The following is a 17522-nucleotide window of genomic DNA, read 5'->3' on the forward strand; positions in this document are numbered from 1 at the left end:
CCCCCCCCACACACACACACACACACACACACATAGACAGACCTGCTAATTGTAAGGTGCACCGGTGCAACAGACAGATGTTAAGGTGCTGGCGCACCAAAAACAGGTGCACTCTGGAGCCCAGCGTAGTGGGAGCCCAGCTTCCACATTAAATCAGAGATGTCAAATGCATATATCACAGCACAGAATCCAGTCGGAGGCAAATTAGCCGGCCTCATTTCTACCACGAAGGTTCATAAACCCTCTCTAAAGCTTTCAACTCCCATACGTAAGACCAGTTTTAACTATTCCATATTCATTGCGACCGTAGGTCGCAGTTTAGTATCAGAACCGTCACATCTTGACTGTATTTGTATGGGTAACGCTTGTCTTTTTTGTTGATCGACTCCCATGCTCTGACATCACACTCTGACATCACTGTGATGTCAGGGAAACCAAATCCCTTTTATTGCCATATATGGAGTAGGGTTGTTCGATGTGGCCTAAAAATAAAATCTCGATTTATTTCTCAGAAAAGTCGATTTTCGATTCCGATTCCGATTTTTTGGGGTAAAAGAATAATACATTGTTTCAACTATGTTGTTTTCATTTAAAAAATGCAAGGAAATGATTTTTTTTTATTATTGTTTTATTTTTTATTAGTGGTGTCCAACGATTAAATATTTTAATCGCGATTAATCGCATGATTTTTGTAGTTAATCGCGCGATTAATCGCAAATAAGTTATCAGCTTTTATCAGGTCACAATGTAACTTAGAGGGATATCTTTCAAGTCTTTCGTGGCCCTATTAACTTGGGAGTGTAAATATTTGCTGGATTTATGCAAAAGTATCTTTTATTCTAAATCAATTAAAAACCTGAATAAATCATAATGGTATTGCATTAACTTTTTCTCTGCCATTTTAAACATAGCTGTAGTAAGCAGCTGCCAAATTGTCCTTACCTTTTAGCGTGGGCACGCGCACGCATCGTGCACAATCTGTGCGCGACTCATCTAGTAGACGTGTAGACTCGGTGACAAGCTTTCGAATACAAAAAACCCCATTGAAAAAGACATATCCGTTGCCACGCTGTATCTCTGCTTATCAGCCAGTGTTTACATGAAAAAGCATTGAAAAAAGCCAACTGTGCGCTATGGTAACACGTGGACACGTTCGCGCACAAAACGCACGATATGTGCGGGGATCATAATCCAGGCGTGTAGAGACTGGATCAAAGTTTCCAAACGCAAAAATCCGATTGAAAAACGAGCGTTCCATCGCCGAGTAGCTTTCTCTTTTGTTACACAGTAAACCAATGGAGGCGGGACTATGGCCCAGGCTCAGACTGGATACGGAAAGCTGGATCCGGTCCAGACCGGAAATGACCGGATACAGTTAGGGGGGCGGGCCTAAAGAGCCAGAATCAGCGAAAATCTGCGCTAATACTTTTAATCCTTTCATAATGATTAAAGCTAATTAAACTTTACGGGCTCTACGGGCATGGCAGCGCGGTACAGCGGGAAATCTACGGTCTCTACGGGGATCGCGAGGTATGAGTTAAATAGACTTCAGCTGATGGGTATAAGGATCTGCTAAATGATTACTGTTGTGTCCACCTTTATGCTTTAATTATACTTTGTATTTTTTGTTACATCAACAGGGATGGACCTTGTAGCCAATATAGCCGATATTGTAGCAATGTTTGTAAATATGCGATTAATTGCGATTAAAATAATTAATCGCGATTAACAAAACGGTGAGTTAATTGCGATTAATTTAGTTAACTCGGACAGCACTATTTTTTATATATAGCCAAATAGCAAAATGTAATAAAACAATAATAATAATAAGGGTAATAATAATAATAATAACTCTAGTTGCGCAACAATCACATACAGAAGTTAACTTAGAGTCCTTAGTGTTTCATTATCAATAGTGAGTGACAAACAGCCAAATCAGGCCAGCTCCTGGAGGCTGGTGAAACGGGTGAAAAAATAGCTAAGGCCGCCCATGCACGGAGATGTTGATTGATTGTAAACGGAGGCGAAGCGCTTCGCTTACCGACGCAAAATTAACACAGTGACAGGGACAGTAGGACTACAGTAATAAGCTTCTTTCAAACTACAACAACAAGTAAGTTTACCAGCTCAGCAACATTTGTTCTGTTTGCTGCCTGTACCAGCGCGAGTGAGCGCAGTGCTGTGGTGAGCTCTGCCCAGTCTGACGTGCGCTAAACGCGCATCAAAGAAATGACACATTAGAGAGAAATTAGTATTAATTTGGTGTCGGACCTTGTCGTCCTGCTTTAGGAGGACCGGGCTGTGTACTTTTTGCCCCGTGCAAGGCTCCAATGAGTAAGAATTACCCTAATTAAAGTGAAAATCGATTTGACGATTTCTCATTTTTAAAATCGTCCAAAGGAAAAAATACGGATTCCGATTAAAAATCGATTAATCGGAAAACCCTAATATGGAGATCCCTGTGATGCCAGGGGAACCAAATCCCTTTTATGGAGATCCCTGTCTGTAGAACCAGCCACACAAATATGGGCTGTCTTGGCCATCAGTCTTGGCCATATATGGATTCTGTTAGTGTAGCCGATGTGGCCTCCATATATGGGCATTCCCATCTGAAGTCCTGTTAGATATGGGCTTACTGATGACATCAGGGTTCTCAATATATGGGCATAAAGGGGATTCTGGGGAATACCCATATATGGACTTTTACATATATGGAGATCCAGGTGATGGTAGTCAGCTCCACATATTGGGAGAGAGACACACACACAGATGGGTGATGGAAGTGGTTTGGTTCCAAATGTGGCACAGGGATCTCCATATATGGGCATAAAAGGGATCATATGTATGATGTCAGATGTCATACACGTCATAGGACTTTCACATAACGAATAACTGATTAAGCATGTTTGGGGTCTCAGCATATATCCACATACATACTCCATATATGGGTACCAGGGGTCTCCATATACTGTATGGGTAACTGGTCCGATATACAGTACATCACTGGCCAGTTGGCTCGACCTCACCCTTTAGGACGAGGTCACATTTCTGTTCTTTCCACGGAAGTTCCTTTTGGGTTTGTTCTACAGTACATGTCCACATGCACATTCATAACTGATGTAATATTGTCTAAGCCCTCTTACTCAATAATGACTCAGCAACACAAGGAGTTCCTCTCTCACATGCAATGTGCTGAGCAGCTACAGTACAGTCAGTGGTGGAAAAGGTACTCACATTTTTTACTTTTTTTTTACTCTACTTGAGTAAAAGTATCAATACTGCAATATAGAAATACTCTGTTACAAGTAAAAGTACCAATTTCAAAATGTACTTAAAGTATAAAAGTATAAAGTACTCATTATGCAGAATTTCCCAAGTTTTCAAATGTATTATTATCTTTTGAAAATAGCAGATCTACAAGCTCACAATGTGTCGCATCGCAATGTATTGTGAGCTTGTAGATCGGCTATTTTCAAATGGTCAAAAAGTACTGTATATAGGGTTGACGTGGTTATACAAAGTAACTAGTAACTAAAGTTTTCAAATAAATGTAGTGGAGAAGTAAAAGTACAATATTTGGATCCGAGATGTAGTGGAGTAGAAGGAGAAGTATAGGAAATACTCAAGTAAAGTAAAAGTACCTCAACATTTTACAACGTACAACAATTGTACAATTGTACAACATCACGAGGCGTTGTGTGCTTGTAGATCTGCCATTTTCACTACTTTTGTGTGACACTTTTGTATGAAGTAGGGCTTTAATTTACGGAAAGAAAACATACAAATTTGAAACTTTGAGATACAAGGTTTCTGCCTGACAGTGATGATATGTATAGGGGAGAAAGTTAGGACACGTAGAACTAATTGTCATTTATAACTGATTGCTCCTCTGGGGTAGGGGGTGTTGGGGGGGCTTTTTCCTTAAGGCTAAAAGTTAAATAATATGGAGGATGCATTGGCCATATCAAAGAGCGTATCTGGTTTAAAGTCTGTTGATATGAAGCATGTGTTGTTTCAGATTAATGGCCAATGAACACCGCAGAGCGAGATCTGCTTTCCATTACTATATGGATATCACTTACATGGTCATGGATATCATACAAGGAATACATTACAACCAACCTGAGAGATAGTTAACAGCAAGTGTTGGACGTTTCACTGAAGGAGTTGGATGTTAGTGAGCTAACTTGGATTGCCTTTTGAGTGAAATAAAAAATAAACATTCCTACAAGATGAGTTTTAGTTCAAAGGAAATTAGTTAGTGATTTGACTTTGGGTCATGTAAACCAGCGGTTCCAAGACATTTTCCAGGGACCCAAACTAGTGAAAATAGCCGATCTACAAGCTCACAACACTATACTATACTATATATTTTGGTACTGTTTTTTGAAAATGTTTTGAAAGGTGAACTTCTGTAGCTTCCTGTTGATGCCGGCTGTGGGGCCTAATGACTACGTTGTGACATACAGTAATAATGGCTGCATCACGTGACCCCCCCCCGAGCAACTGTTGAGTCATTTCCCTCTCTGTGTTACACCAAAGAAGTGAGTTTAGTATGTGAACAGTCACAGCTTGTCCGTATGTATCTCTGTCTGTCACGCCTGACACTGTGGTTCTATGGGTTTGTCGCTCTGACATCATGCTCTGACATCACTGTGATGTCAGGGGAACTGCTCTCAACAGAATGGGTTGCCGCTCTGTCATCACTGTGATGTCACACTAACAGAATCCCTTTTATGCCCATATATGGAGTTCCCTGATGTCATCAATATTAAGCCCATATCTAACAGGATTTCATATGGGAATGCCCATATATGGAGGCCACATCGGCCACATACCACACTAACGGCTGGTTCTACAGACAGTGATCTCCATGTATGGGAAACTTGGGCATACAAAGGGTATGATGTCAGATGTCATCATAGGACTTTCACATACGAATAACTGAGTAAGCATGTTTGGGCTCTCAAAGCATATCTCCATATACAGTACATGGATCTCCATATATGGGTACCAGGGGTCTCCATATATGGGTAACTGGTTCGATTTACATCACTGGCCAGATGGCCAAGGATTGGCGCGACCTCTCCCTTTAGGGCGAAGTCGCATGTCGCCCTGAGGCGTATTACTAGTATAGTATAGATTAGAAAATGTACGAGCTTGGCTGGCCGTGGAGTGGGCGTGGAATTAGTAGATTGTAATATTAGATTGTCCATAATGTGGAAATGTGTCTTTTCACCATGGCAGACACGGGACAAAAAAAATGGTTTTGTTGTTGTCGTCCCCAAAATGTGCATAGCAAACTTTTCACATTTTAAACTGACATTGTATAATTCACATATAGGCCTTCAGTATAGGCAATTGTATTGCAATCTTTGCAGTCTTCACATATTCAATCTATCCTTCCTTTCTTAGCTCAATGTGTCTTTAAATCATCTGCATAAAGAAACAGAGAAAACATGTATGAGAGTGGTACTTCCATAGCCTTATTCCCTTTTTCTTCTTTTGGATCCAAGACTAGATTAATAGATTACGTCAAACCACAGAGGATATACACACACTTCTGTTTGTAATTTCATCCCGAGTGAACCTCCCCTCCCCCAATCCTTCCCCTCAAGAAGAAGGGATCTGGATCTGTACAATCCACATTGTTCCTTATGTCTAATGCAGGACAGATGTGGCCATGGGAGTGTGGTTGGTGGAGATTCCCATTGAAGTCCTGTGTTCCCCTACATCAGTTTCTCTCATTACCTCCCATTATTGTACATTGTCAGCACAATTTAATCAGCTTAATTTGTTTGCATTTTCACACAGAGAGGGGCGTGGAGGAATATAGTTGAAACAAAATGTGAAGAAAAGCTTAACATGTTTGCAAAAGTGGTACAATCACCCTCGATGTAATGAGCTGTGCTTTTAGGTTTCAATCATATTTACTTTCTGAAGAGCAACAGTCCTTATAGATGTTAGCTTAACATGCTCATTCTTAATCGCATGCATCTTAGCGGCATGTCATACAACATGTAATAGGCAAACATTGTGAAAATAGCAAATCTTCTAGCTCACAACACTAGCTTGTAGATTGGCTATTTTCGGCAAAGAGATTCGGTGTAGAGGTGAAATACGCATGAGTATACATCCCTGGAGGATCCCGGTCAACAAAGTATATAGGATTTAAGTGGTTAAACAGTGATCCATTTACAGAGTGACTATGTGGCAACCTAGCATGGTCCAGGTTTTGAAAACAATTGAAGCGATGCAACTCTGTTATTCAGTTGTTATCTATGAAAACAGACAAAAAAACACTAACAGACCCTTCAAGAGGCAACACATAGGGTTAGGGATAGTGGAGCCGGTTTGCCATCAGATGGAATTGGCAGCGTGTGCTAAGTAATTCTCATACTCAGCTAGGACAGAAGACTAACTGCAGAACGCTAATGAGGATAACGATTAACTGGGGTCGGTACTGCTGATGTTGATGAGTTCAAAACTTTATATTTCTCCAACGGCACATTTAGTTATGGCATCAAATAGTACGCATGTTTAGAATTTAGATCTGACTGCGTGTGGTGGTTCAGAACGTTACTTTTGTGTTCAGTATCCATGATGCAAGATGCTGTGTTAGCACTTTTTAACATACCAGAGGTCCGGGCCGATATGCGGGCCTCACATCTGGCCTGTCCTCCCTTTAGTGGTCAGTTCAAATGTTGCTCTGGCTGAAGCAAAATCATATATATTGTATATTTTATTCACCATGTTTTACACGAGCTGGGTCAAAATGCCTAAATTCATCATTTGGAGTCTAATGCTAATTTCAAACGTATTCTTATTGGCGATGCTTGTGTTTCCTGCTATGCCCAGAGAGAATAAGTTGGTATCATCCTGTCTCCTGGTAACCTGGCATTGCTAGACTCTATCTTGATGTCACAACTTCCCATTTCCTTTCAGTGCATTCCCTCCTGTTTCTCTTCGATGTTGTCTCCAACTACTTGTCTCAGTAAAGAAAAACAAAATACTAGGTGGTAATAGTAATTATAAGAGCTTATCTTACATGATCTTTTATGTCAGTTTGTTTGTCACGTAGACACAGACTTGAGCAATAACCTGTCTAACCTCTTATATCTGAGGTACACTCACACAACTTGTTGAGCAGGGTCAGCTGCAAACAACACACACACACGCACGCACGCACACACACACACACACACACACACACACACACACACACACACACACACACACACACACACACACACACACACACACACACACACACACACACACACACACACACACACACACACACCCTGTCAAAATATCCCTGGAGCCATCCTGTATGTCATACTTTGACTGCTAAACATAGACTTGTCTATTTAGCAGTTTAGCAACATTTGGAAGCATCAGAAGGAAACTGCTCAATAGAGCACAATGTCCTAATTCAATATGTTTGATTAGGTCAAAGAATGAGCTTGATGCTCTGATTGATTAGTCTCTTACTGAAACCAACCAAAATAACTCCTGACCGCAGCCCCTAAGACAAAGTTCATTCCACCACATTCACTGTAAATAAACAAAACCATGAGGAGTATACTGCCTGTCTTGGAGTTACTTCCACTCATGTTAATGTGTGCTGATTGATTTCCTAAAAGAGGTCAATCCTGAGAGTAGGAAACAGTTATCATTGCCCCAAGATCAGACCCATAAACACGTAAAACCTTGGATTTTCCTCCAAGACCATGGAAGCAGATCGGCCACTTGTGCCATGTACAGTGAGTGAGTGTGGCCCCAGCCAAACTCACATACAATGGCCAAATCCTATCTCTGTACGTTCAGGCTGAATCACACAGAGATTCTAATTGAGATGCTCTCTCTTGAGCTCTCAAAACAAGCACAGAAAAGCTATTTACCTGCCTCCCACCCCTTCACGGTTGCATACTTTGCTTACCTTCTCAAAGATGCCTGATCCTTTTTCCCTACCCACCCGTTTGTCAATTCACCGGTCAATATATCTGACTGTACACAGTGTAAAGTTAATTTCTTTCATAATGTGTGGTAACCATGGTGACCATCTTATTAGTGCCAAAGCTCCATCTGCTCTATGCATCAGCCCGGTGCAGCAGCCTGAAGAGAATGGAGCCTGCTCTGTCTGTGGTGCGCACATGTGCTTTGCAAATTGATCCCAGCCCGGAGAATCAATAGTCACATACTCCAAAAAACCTTGGCGTTTTTGTGCTTGTTGGGGGAAACTAGTCTGAGACTTGTTGTGTTCAAGGGTTTGACTGCCATGCCGCCAAACCTGAAATAATGCCTTTCCAGAAGCCTGCTGTCGTGTCTTAAGTCAGATTCCACTGTTAGTGTGGGAAGTTCTATGGGTTTTGTACTATTGAAGATGAAGTTTGCCTCTTGGGGGCATCTTTGACAAGAAAGACGGTTGTACATCATTTCACTTCGAATGGTGATGGATGGGGTTGAGTTGAGTTTTGGTTAATCTTTTCCGCTCTACAATCTTTTACACTAATGAAATGTTGTAAAACTGGACGGTCAGCTGATGATAACTCAAGTCCCAGATTCTTTCAGTTCCTTATTGGCCCCACAGCCTTTGGCTACATGCAGGCACATTAGATTTAACCAACTTTCTGTTCACATTCCAACCAGCATCCGATAAAACAGGAAGAGGGGAGGTCAACACATTAACAGAGCCAATGGAAACATTATTATAAAACAGGAAGTCCAAACAACATGTTGGGCAACAAATACATGCTCCCACACACACGCACGCACGCACGCACGCGCACACACATGCAACAGGAATGACTGGAGCCATGCTCAGATTTTATTGGCATGAAAGCCTACGTTAACTAAGGGAGCCCTGTATGGATCTTTGAGTTTTTTTGTTGTTGTTTTCAATTAGGAATCCTGCTTCCCCCTAACCTTTATATCCTGTGCATGTGAAAGCAGACAGATACCTCAGTGCCATGTGAGCAGTGAATCAAATATGCGCAATGTGCTCTTTTGTCTGATCTCATCATGGCAGAGAATGCAACTGATATTCTTTCTCTCATTGGTTTCTAAGCAGCCTGACCTAAGCCACTGTTGCTATGCTCCGCAGTTTCCCTCCACTGAGAGAGAGAGGGCACGTGACTCTCATTGAATAGAAGGAATCACAAATCCTCTCCTGGTGAGGGATGTTCTCTATCGTGAATCAAGGCTCCCACCGAAGGACGTCTTGAAACACATACGTGTGCGCGCGCGCACACACACACACACACACACACACACACACACACACACACACACACACACACACACACACACACACACACACACACACACACACACACACACACACACACACACACACACAGGCTGGAAGAGGCAACCATTTTTCTATAGAATAACGATCTCTGTGAGTCAAGGCTTCCATCAAAGGACACCTAGAATCACACATGTGCGCACACACAGGAATCCGACGATTCGTCCATTTTTCTACTGTATAATGGTGACCATTTTTCAAGCCCAGTATGTATATTGTTTTAGCATTCCCATAGATGAATGAGCTTATTCAAATAGGGCAGGGTCGTGTGACTCATCAATCACGCTTCCACCGTCTGCACAAGTACAGTTATTTTCGCCCCAGGGCTGTCATGTTGGTTTGATAAAGTTTGTTTTCAGGTACAAGCATAAAAGACCTACATTAGAACGCTATAGGAAGTAGTTGAGATAGTGAGATATCTAGTGTTGACACATTTCCCACCCTCCTCCCAAAATGATTAGGCCTATGTAGGTTTTTGTAACAGTATTATTTGTATCATTTTACTCTTGCCAAAGAGAGCAGTGCTAAAATTGAGCTTTGAAGAATGTAAACAACACTACAGTATCACATTGTAAAAACATTAAAAAACATGTTGGCCTCGAAAATGTATTATCTACCACCCCCAAGACTGTATATAAAACACAGGATATTGCTTTCCACTTATATATTATTTAGTCATGATGAGATTAACATTTTTATACTAGTAACTATAACATACTGTAGATTGGCACGTTTCTGTTCCGTCCACAATTAATAGAGTTACAGTACACAGTAAAAAGAGTTAATTCAACTCTGACATTGTAAAGAATCAGCCAATTGGACCTGGGTCCATTTACACACTGAGGATTTGACTGTGTATCTCTGAGCTTGTCTGGTCCTTAGACATTTGCATTGTGGACATGTTTATGTGAACTAGTGACCCCTCAAAAATGTTCGTGTGTGCGCCGTCCCTGAATGTAAATATGTTTTACCGGTACCAAACAAACAGGCTTGTCATTAAGGAGTCTTGGGTAAAGACACCAGCTGCTGCACTGGCACATTCCACAGTGGAAACCTAATATTGAAGCCTGCGCCACTCCAAGCCCTCTGAAGTAGTTAGTGATGTCATTCAAAAGCCTTTGGTAAGGGTTACGCTTCAGAATGACATTTGGGGCCAGCTGTCTTGCTTTGTGCTCCTTGTGAGGACAACAAGAGACCATAGGGTCCAACCTTTGTCAATGACAGCTCCTAGGAGCCAGCCCGTGCCTGACAGCCATTTTAAGAGGTGGCCAGGCAGCCTTCTCAGATGCAGGTGTTTAGAAGACAGCGGTGGCCTTCTCTTTTGGGAATCCCACTATCATGAAAGAGGTTGGCAGGTGTTATGAGTGATATGGCTTCTGTCGCTGTTTCAAATTGTGACCTGACTTGTTATTGTTGTCATTACAATTCAAATCAAAGGAGCTTTATTGGCATGAGAAAACATACGTTTACATTGCCAAAGCATTACACTGCAAGAACCTTTGCAGGGTTTTCATCATCCTCATTTAAGACCTCATGTTTGTTTGTTGTTTATTTGTTGCTTATTCAGATTTGCAAGGTTGTGTTGAGGGATTGGGCTTGTGTGTTTATTCTTGTAATTATACTCCCTTTCTACACATTTTCACACCTTAATGCTACCCACCCCTCCCCTTGGCAGTGGTGTGTCCAGACTGTTGACTGGGGTGGCCCAAGTTGTGCACATGCAGGGTGGAATGAAGTATGAGTGCACGCACACACACACACACACACACACACACACACACACACACACACACACACACACACACACACACACACACACACGCGCGCACGTGTGTGTCGGAATAACATATCTACTTTAATTATTACTATTACGGTGTCTTACATGCCTGTGTTTAACGTATAATTTAAAAGATGAATAAACCTACCAATGGCAACACAACATGGTGTGGCACCATGAGTGGACGCACTGACGATGGCTGCATAGCCAAATCGTTTGTCCTTTCTTGTATAGACATGGAAAAATAAAATAAACCAGTAAGTTGCCTAAGGGCAACAAGCGACCTCACCCTAAAGGGCGAGGTCGCGCTCTGACATCACTGTGATGTCTCAGTGATGTGTCAGGGGAACCAAAGTGTCAGGCGTTACCCGTCCACGGACAAGCTGTGACGGTTCTGATAGTAAACTGCGACCTATGGTCGCAACTAACTCGCTCTTGTCACTCTGAGTGCGACTCGTCACTTGTTTAAATGTCAATGTGGCACAATACAGATAATATGTGGGTTCATTATTAAATATGCTTTTGGAATCTGCTTCCGATTTCGGAGCGCTCTGATGTTGCCGTCCCACAACCATAGTATTTTGCAGTCATTTCATCCAACCGTCATTGTTGTCCCAAATGTTCAGATGCTCAGAAAACCAGGCTTTTAAGTTTTACGTAGTCAGTGTGAGTTCTCAGTATACCGGTATGTCCAATCAAGAAATTGTGTAATAGGGTGGCTCGTTGCCACAACCTTAACCTCAGTAACCCTAACTAAATTCGGACTAATGAACCTTCGGACTAATGAACCTTCGGACTTATGGGCAGTCCCCGAAAAAACAGGCATCTACCACCCACTTCAGCTTTTGCTTAACAAAGCAATTTTAATAACGTTTGTGCAGCAGATAACAGACATGATAATTAACATGGTTTTGTAAACTACATTCAAGATGGAATTAGTAATTCTCATCAAAATGATAATGGTCATTTTGTAGGCAAATTAGGCCTTCAGAAATGTTTTAGCCAATGTGATTGTGGTGTGTATGTGTGCGCACTTTTGAATTTGCATGCATATGCATAAATATGTTTTTTTAACGGCTTGTTCCTTTTCATGCCACAACACAGGAATAAATAAATGTAAGATAAATTGACTTGTGAAGGTACGCACATGATTGAAGTGAATGTAATATGAAAACAGTGAGCTACTGATAAGGCAGGCACCTTGTAGCCTTATTTAGGCCTTCGCAACTCAATGTCATGACAACCTAGGGAAGCCGCTTGCCTCAGCGGTGCCTCGCTCTGCGGTCACAGACACTGTCTCGGCCAGCTTGGCTTCATTCACCCTTCTGTCTCTTTCTCGCTAGTCTCGACACTTCCTGGTGGCAAAACCCAGGTGACAATACACAAATAGATTCGCCCCAGTGAAGAGGCAGCGATCGGTTCCGGCGCGAAAGGCGGGAAGTAGAGCGGCGGCTGGGTTCTTTGGGGTGGGGGGGGGCTGGGGGGTGGCGGGTGACATTACGTAACATCTCGCTTGCTGTCTCACTGAGGAATGCTGGGATAGTGTTTGTAAACAGAGCGGCCATGTGCCTGCGCTCACGTGGAGGAAGCTCTTTTGAGTCCCTGCCTCGGCCGCTTCACCCCTGAGGTAAGCCCTGACATCGATACACGATTCCACATCCAGAAACACACTCCCTCCCTTCGGCCACGTGTGCCACTCAAACACAACATTATCATTCCCAAGCCATAATTACCACTACTACTACTCCAGAGTCTCTTTGACACAATGCAATGAGACGGAACGGAGACTGTCAGGCTTATTACATTTGCAATTGAAACCTTTTGCACTTGAAACCTTGACCGGTGTCCATAACATGGTAATTATGGATAATAGTTACTGAATAGCAGTATTATGCAATTATCTTATTCAGTTTCATAATAAAACCCATGTATTAACTACATGATGATCATTCTCTACACATCCAGGTATGGATGACATTTTTTAAACTTTGAAACTTCTACACTATAGTGATAAGAAGAAGAAGAAGAAGAATATATTGATTAGAATTGTGTAAAGAAAGGTTGACCATTCTGCAGATATTGAGATAATATATCCGTAAATGGAAAAATCTATATAAAGATCTTTCTTAACAGACCCTATATAGATTATTCATAAAACTGTTTGATGAAAAACCTCAACAAAGAATGCAATTCATGTTGATGAAATGTAGATACGATCTAGTTCGGGCCAAAGCTTATTTAAAATTCGAAACACACATGGGCATGTTTGGCAAAAGCTTCGTTTTACATAATTCGTTGCTATGCTGCCAATAAGGAAATGTATCACCCATCATTGGGCACTCTTCATACAACATTTTTATGTTTAATTCTTTTGCAATTCAGTTCAAATATCTGGGGTGAAGCAGATTTTCTATACTACTGTTCCATTGCAGTAGTAACATGTTATTGCTGTGGAAAAATAACCCCCTCCCATAGCAGACAAGAGAGAAATCGATAGCCGCAGAGATCAATACAACACTCAGCAGCTCGCCATTTTGTCTCAGGAAAATAATAGTCAAGGCAGCATAGCAAAGGCTGTGCAATCTAAAATGTTGTACCCTACCTGCTACTGGACCTGTTCCACCATATCATTTCTGTAACCAAGCAGCCCCAGGCTGGAAATATGATATGTGGGCTCACTGCTGCTAGGGAGTGGTCAGAAGTTTAGGTTTGGGCTATTGTTTATGGACAGCATTGTTGGTGGACTGCTATGGCAACTGGACATTCTTCTCTGAGGTGATATTGTCTTTTACCCTGGGAAAGTGACATAAAGGGGACTTAGTGCCCATGGCAGAGAAGCAGTCCAACTGACTGCACATTATCAGTGAGGGCAGCCCAGTATCCCTGTGATTGATCTATCTATCCCCCCAACCTTCAGCCTCTGCAACCCCTGTTGTAGATCTAATGTCCTTTTTTAAACCGCTGATGTAAGAGCAGCCTCATCATGTGCAATGAGGAAGTTAATGCAATCAATCTGTTACAAAACATGATCTTATGATATGAATATTTAAATGTGCTTTTCCACAATTTGAAACCTTTGCACATTGCAACTGGATACAAAATACCACATTAGCTATGAGCAGCTGCAGTGGAGTGATTGTAAAAAATAAAATCAATAATGCATCAAAACCAGCTAGACCACACTATACTGCCACAGAGGCACACCACCCTTCTTTAATTTGTGGTTCAATCTATCTGTTTTTACTTTACTCACCAGTTAAGCCACAATCATGTAGTCAAACTGGTATTTCATGTTACCACATCACATTAGGGTTATCTATATAGACTTATAATTGTGGAAAGCCATCAGAATGGAGCAACCAATTCACCTAAAAGATAAGAGAGAGAAACCAATGCCATCTCATCCAGTCAAAACATACTTTATAAGGGCTATGGAAGTTGGAACACACCCCCGCTTACGTGGTTGTGTTGACAGTAGACAGTCAATGACCACGCTTGCCGTATCAAAACACAGCCATGCCTTCGCCCAAGTGGAACACACTACCATTGTTGTGCCCAAAGCTCTTGACAGCTAGCTAGTGTTAAGAACTTGGATCTTACTCCACTGACAAGATTGTAGCGTAGAGGCTACATGCAAATGCCAATTTAACCAACAAAAATGTAGTATGAAAACAGTTTTGGCTGAACAGTGTTACTCTCTTGTATTTATTGGTTACACCCAAGATTAAGCTAGCCTGCCAACCAAGTCATTTGACAAGCAAATGACTTTTATTTCGCCATACTGCCCATGGAATTGCAATACACTGGCTGGCTAATAGATTTCAATTCTGTTGTTTTGTACAGACCGTTAGCCAACTTTCTGTGTTTTGTTAATAATTTTATAAGATTTGCAATGTTTTATAAGTGTGCTGCAAAACTAAACTATAGTCAAACTTTACCACAGATGGTGATGTCAGGTTGACTTAGCTTGAATTCCTTCATTGTTGCCACATTAACATTTTATAACCTCCTCTCTCTTGACTACACTGCTTATTTACAACAGCCTATTAAAGGTCACTTGTTGTGCTCTCCCTTCCAGGCATGCCTTATTTTGCATTTTACCATAGGCTTAATTGTAGCTATTGAGGGGGTGACATTACAACCACATTTTGTGGAATACACAAATCAAATACGCAAACTTTGCAGGTAGATCTGTCAGGCGCTAATGGGTGATCATTGTGTTAATCGTAATGTAGCTGTTTGTGGATTTTGTTTAAATAAGGAACCACTAACAAGGGCTCATTAGCTATTCATGGGGTCAGGTGATGCACAGGGCCTTTTTGGGAATATTAGACACACAAAAAGCCACATTATGTGTATCTTAACTTATTGATATCGTCTTAGATTCCACCAACATTACAGTAATGCTGTATATTCACCATTTTGTACACTGGGAAAAACACAAATTGTAATCCATCCTTTTACTTAATGTATTCCAATTAAAATAAATTGACTTCTCGTATAGGTGTATGGTCGGTCACCATGCTGTCACAAGACTTTATTTCCAATCATTCAAATAGAACAAGAAATGGTCACATATGCAGAGCTAATAGAAAGGTGTCCATTTTGCAGACCCAAGAGGCATTTTTAGGCAGGTATGTGCTTGCACATATACACAGACAGATACACATCAACAGACAAACACACACCCTATTACTTGGCAATTATCTCTCCCTGAAAGGTTCTATTCAAAATGAATTAATTTGGCATAGAGGAAGAAATGCATACTAAGTACTAATGTGGCTGGCTTTATTATCTGGTGTAATAATATACAACCTTGTCATGTTACTCATTTTTTCATAGGGCATATTAACTTTTTATAAAAAATGTGTGAGTTGGCTGCTGTCTGGTAGTGGTAACAATCCTCTTAAGCCTTTTCAATATATAAGAAACCAGCTCCAGAATTGCCATTCTTGTTTCCCCAGCTAATGGTGCGGTAGGATTGAGTTTCATTTCCTTTGGAGCTTTCTGACCTTGTCTGCCTTGACTACTCTCTACTGCTGCAATTCTCCTCTCTGTTCCCCTCTCCTTGGGACTATGCTTGCCTTTGTGTCTGCTTGTCATTCACCAGTGAATGCAATGAAAGCTGATTCACACTGAGATACACAAAGCCAGAAGCTCTCCCCTTGCTCCACGGATGTCCATGCACTCCATGCACTTATAGTGCTGGACAGGTCGAGGAAGACTTTTTACTATTCTACTCAACATCTCCCTGTTGAGCAGTACCAAACAGACACGCAGCTGCAGAAGTGAAAATAAATAGATAGGAGGAATTGGCTTGGTGAACATATTTCTCAAAAGAAACTCATGTCCCCATTGATATACAAATATTTAAAGGCATAACTTTTCCCTCTCAAAACAAAAGCAGTGTATATAGAACATGCACATCCATATAGCATATTAATCAGAAAGATCCAGAAATAGACTATGAAAAATAAAGGAGGGGGGAAATATATTGAGGAGGGGGGATGAATGCATTACCTTTACAGGCATTCGTAATAATGCTTCAAGGGAGAAAAAAGTCCTGTACAAGCACTCTTAAGGTTATAATTTTGATACTAAACGGGACTTCCAGAGGCAAGAACCAGTATTCACTGAATGTAGGGCAGATAGAAAACACAAAAATATCCCAATCTTTTCCAAATGGCAGCAAGAAAGAAAGAAATCGTCAGCCATGTTGGAGAAGCTTTATCTAATATCCCCTCCTTATTATGTTGGCTCTTGCTTTTTACCGAGGGGGGACATTTGCAATGCCTCGCCTGATACACAAGAACCACCAAACAGACAGCCGGGGTTAAAGGGGAAAAGGGTCGGGGAGAGAGGCAAAAAGCGTCCTGGGAGATTCTCACCTGTTTTCACGTCCCTCCACTTTGTAGAAATTCCAACAAACCGTCTGGATCTTCTCTTTAACAAATCCTAAAGGGCAGCCATCTTGCCTCCTTCTGTTCTTCTATGAAACAGACTATCCTCCACATCAATATTCATGGAGACCAGTGTGACGTCGGCTCTCATCATCAGGAGAAGCCGGGGTGTCGCTGTTTGGCCACCCTGTGCTCTGCAAACACATATGTGGCTCCAGTGGAAGGCAGGGTGGACCGGACAAGACCTGTGTGTGTGTAGTATTTAGTGTGTGTGTCTGTGTGTGTGTGTATGTGCGCGCACACACGCACACGCGTGTGCGTGTAGTATGTGTGTAGTATGCGCGTGAATGTCTGTGAGGGTATGTGTATGTATCTGTGTGTGGTGTGTCCAGGAGGAGAAGAGCCTTGCTTTGCTGGCCAAACTCAAATAATCGCAAAATCACTTTCCTGCTGAGTCCTTCCCACACAAAGGGGCCGGGGTTTCTCTTCTCTTCCCCCTCGCTTGCTTGCTCCCTCCCTTCTTTTTTTCCTCTTC

At 41.7% G+C, this 17522-nt stretch overlaps 1 protein-coding gene across 1 annotated transcript in view; it reads right to left on the reverse strand.

Annotated features, from left to right (window-relative positions):
* The window catches only part of LOC308282321 (methylcytosine dioxygenase TET2-like), a gene marked incomplete at its 3' end in the record, with an annotated part of 34541 nt that extends 17248 nt beyond the window's left edge, over positions 1-17293 (reverse strand). The window contains exon 1 of the mRNA XM_080722666.1: positions 16976-17293. The remainder of the gene's footprint in view (positions 1-16975) is intronic.
* Between the last annotated feature and the right edge of the window lie 229 nt (positions 17294-17522).

Source organism: Nannobrachium achirus (assembly GCF_963921795.1).
Source record: "Nannobrachium achirus genome assembly, chromosome: 3".
Lineage (NCBI taxonomy): Eukaryota > Metazoa > Chordata > Actinopteri > Myctophiformes > Myctophidae > Nannobrachium > Nannobrachium achirus.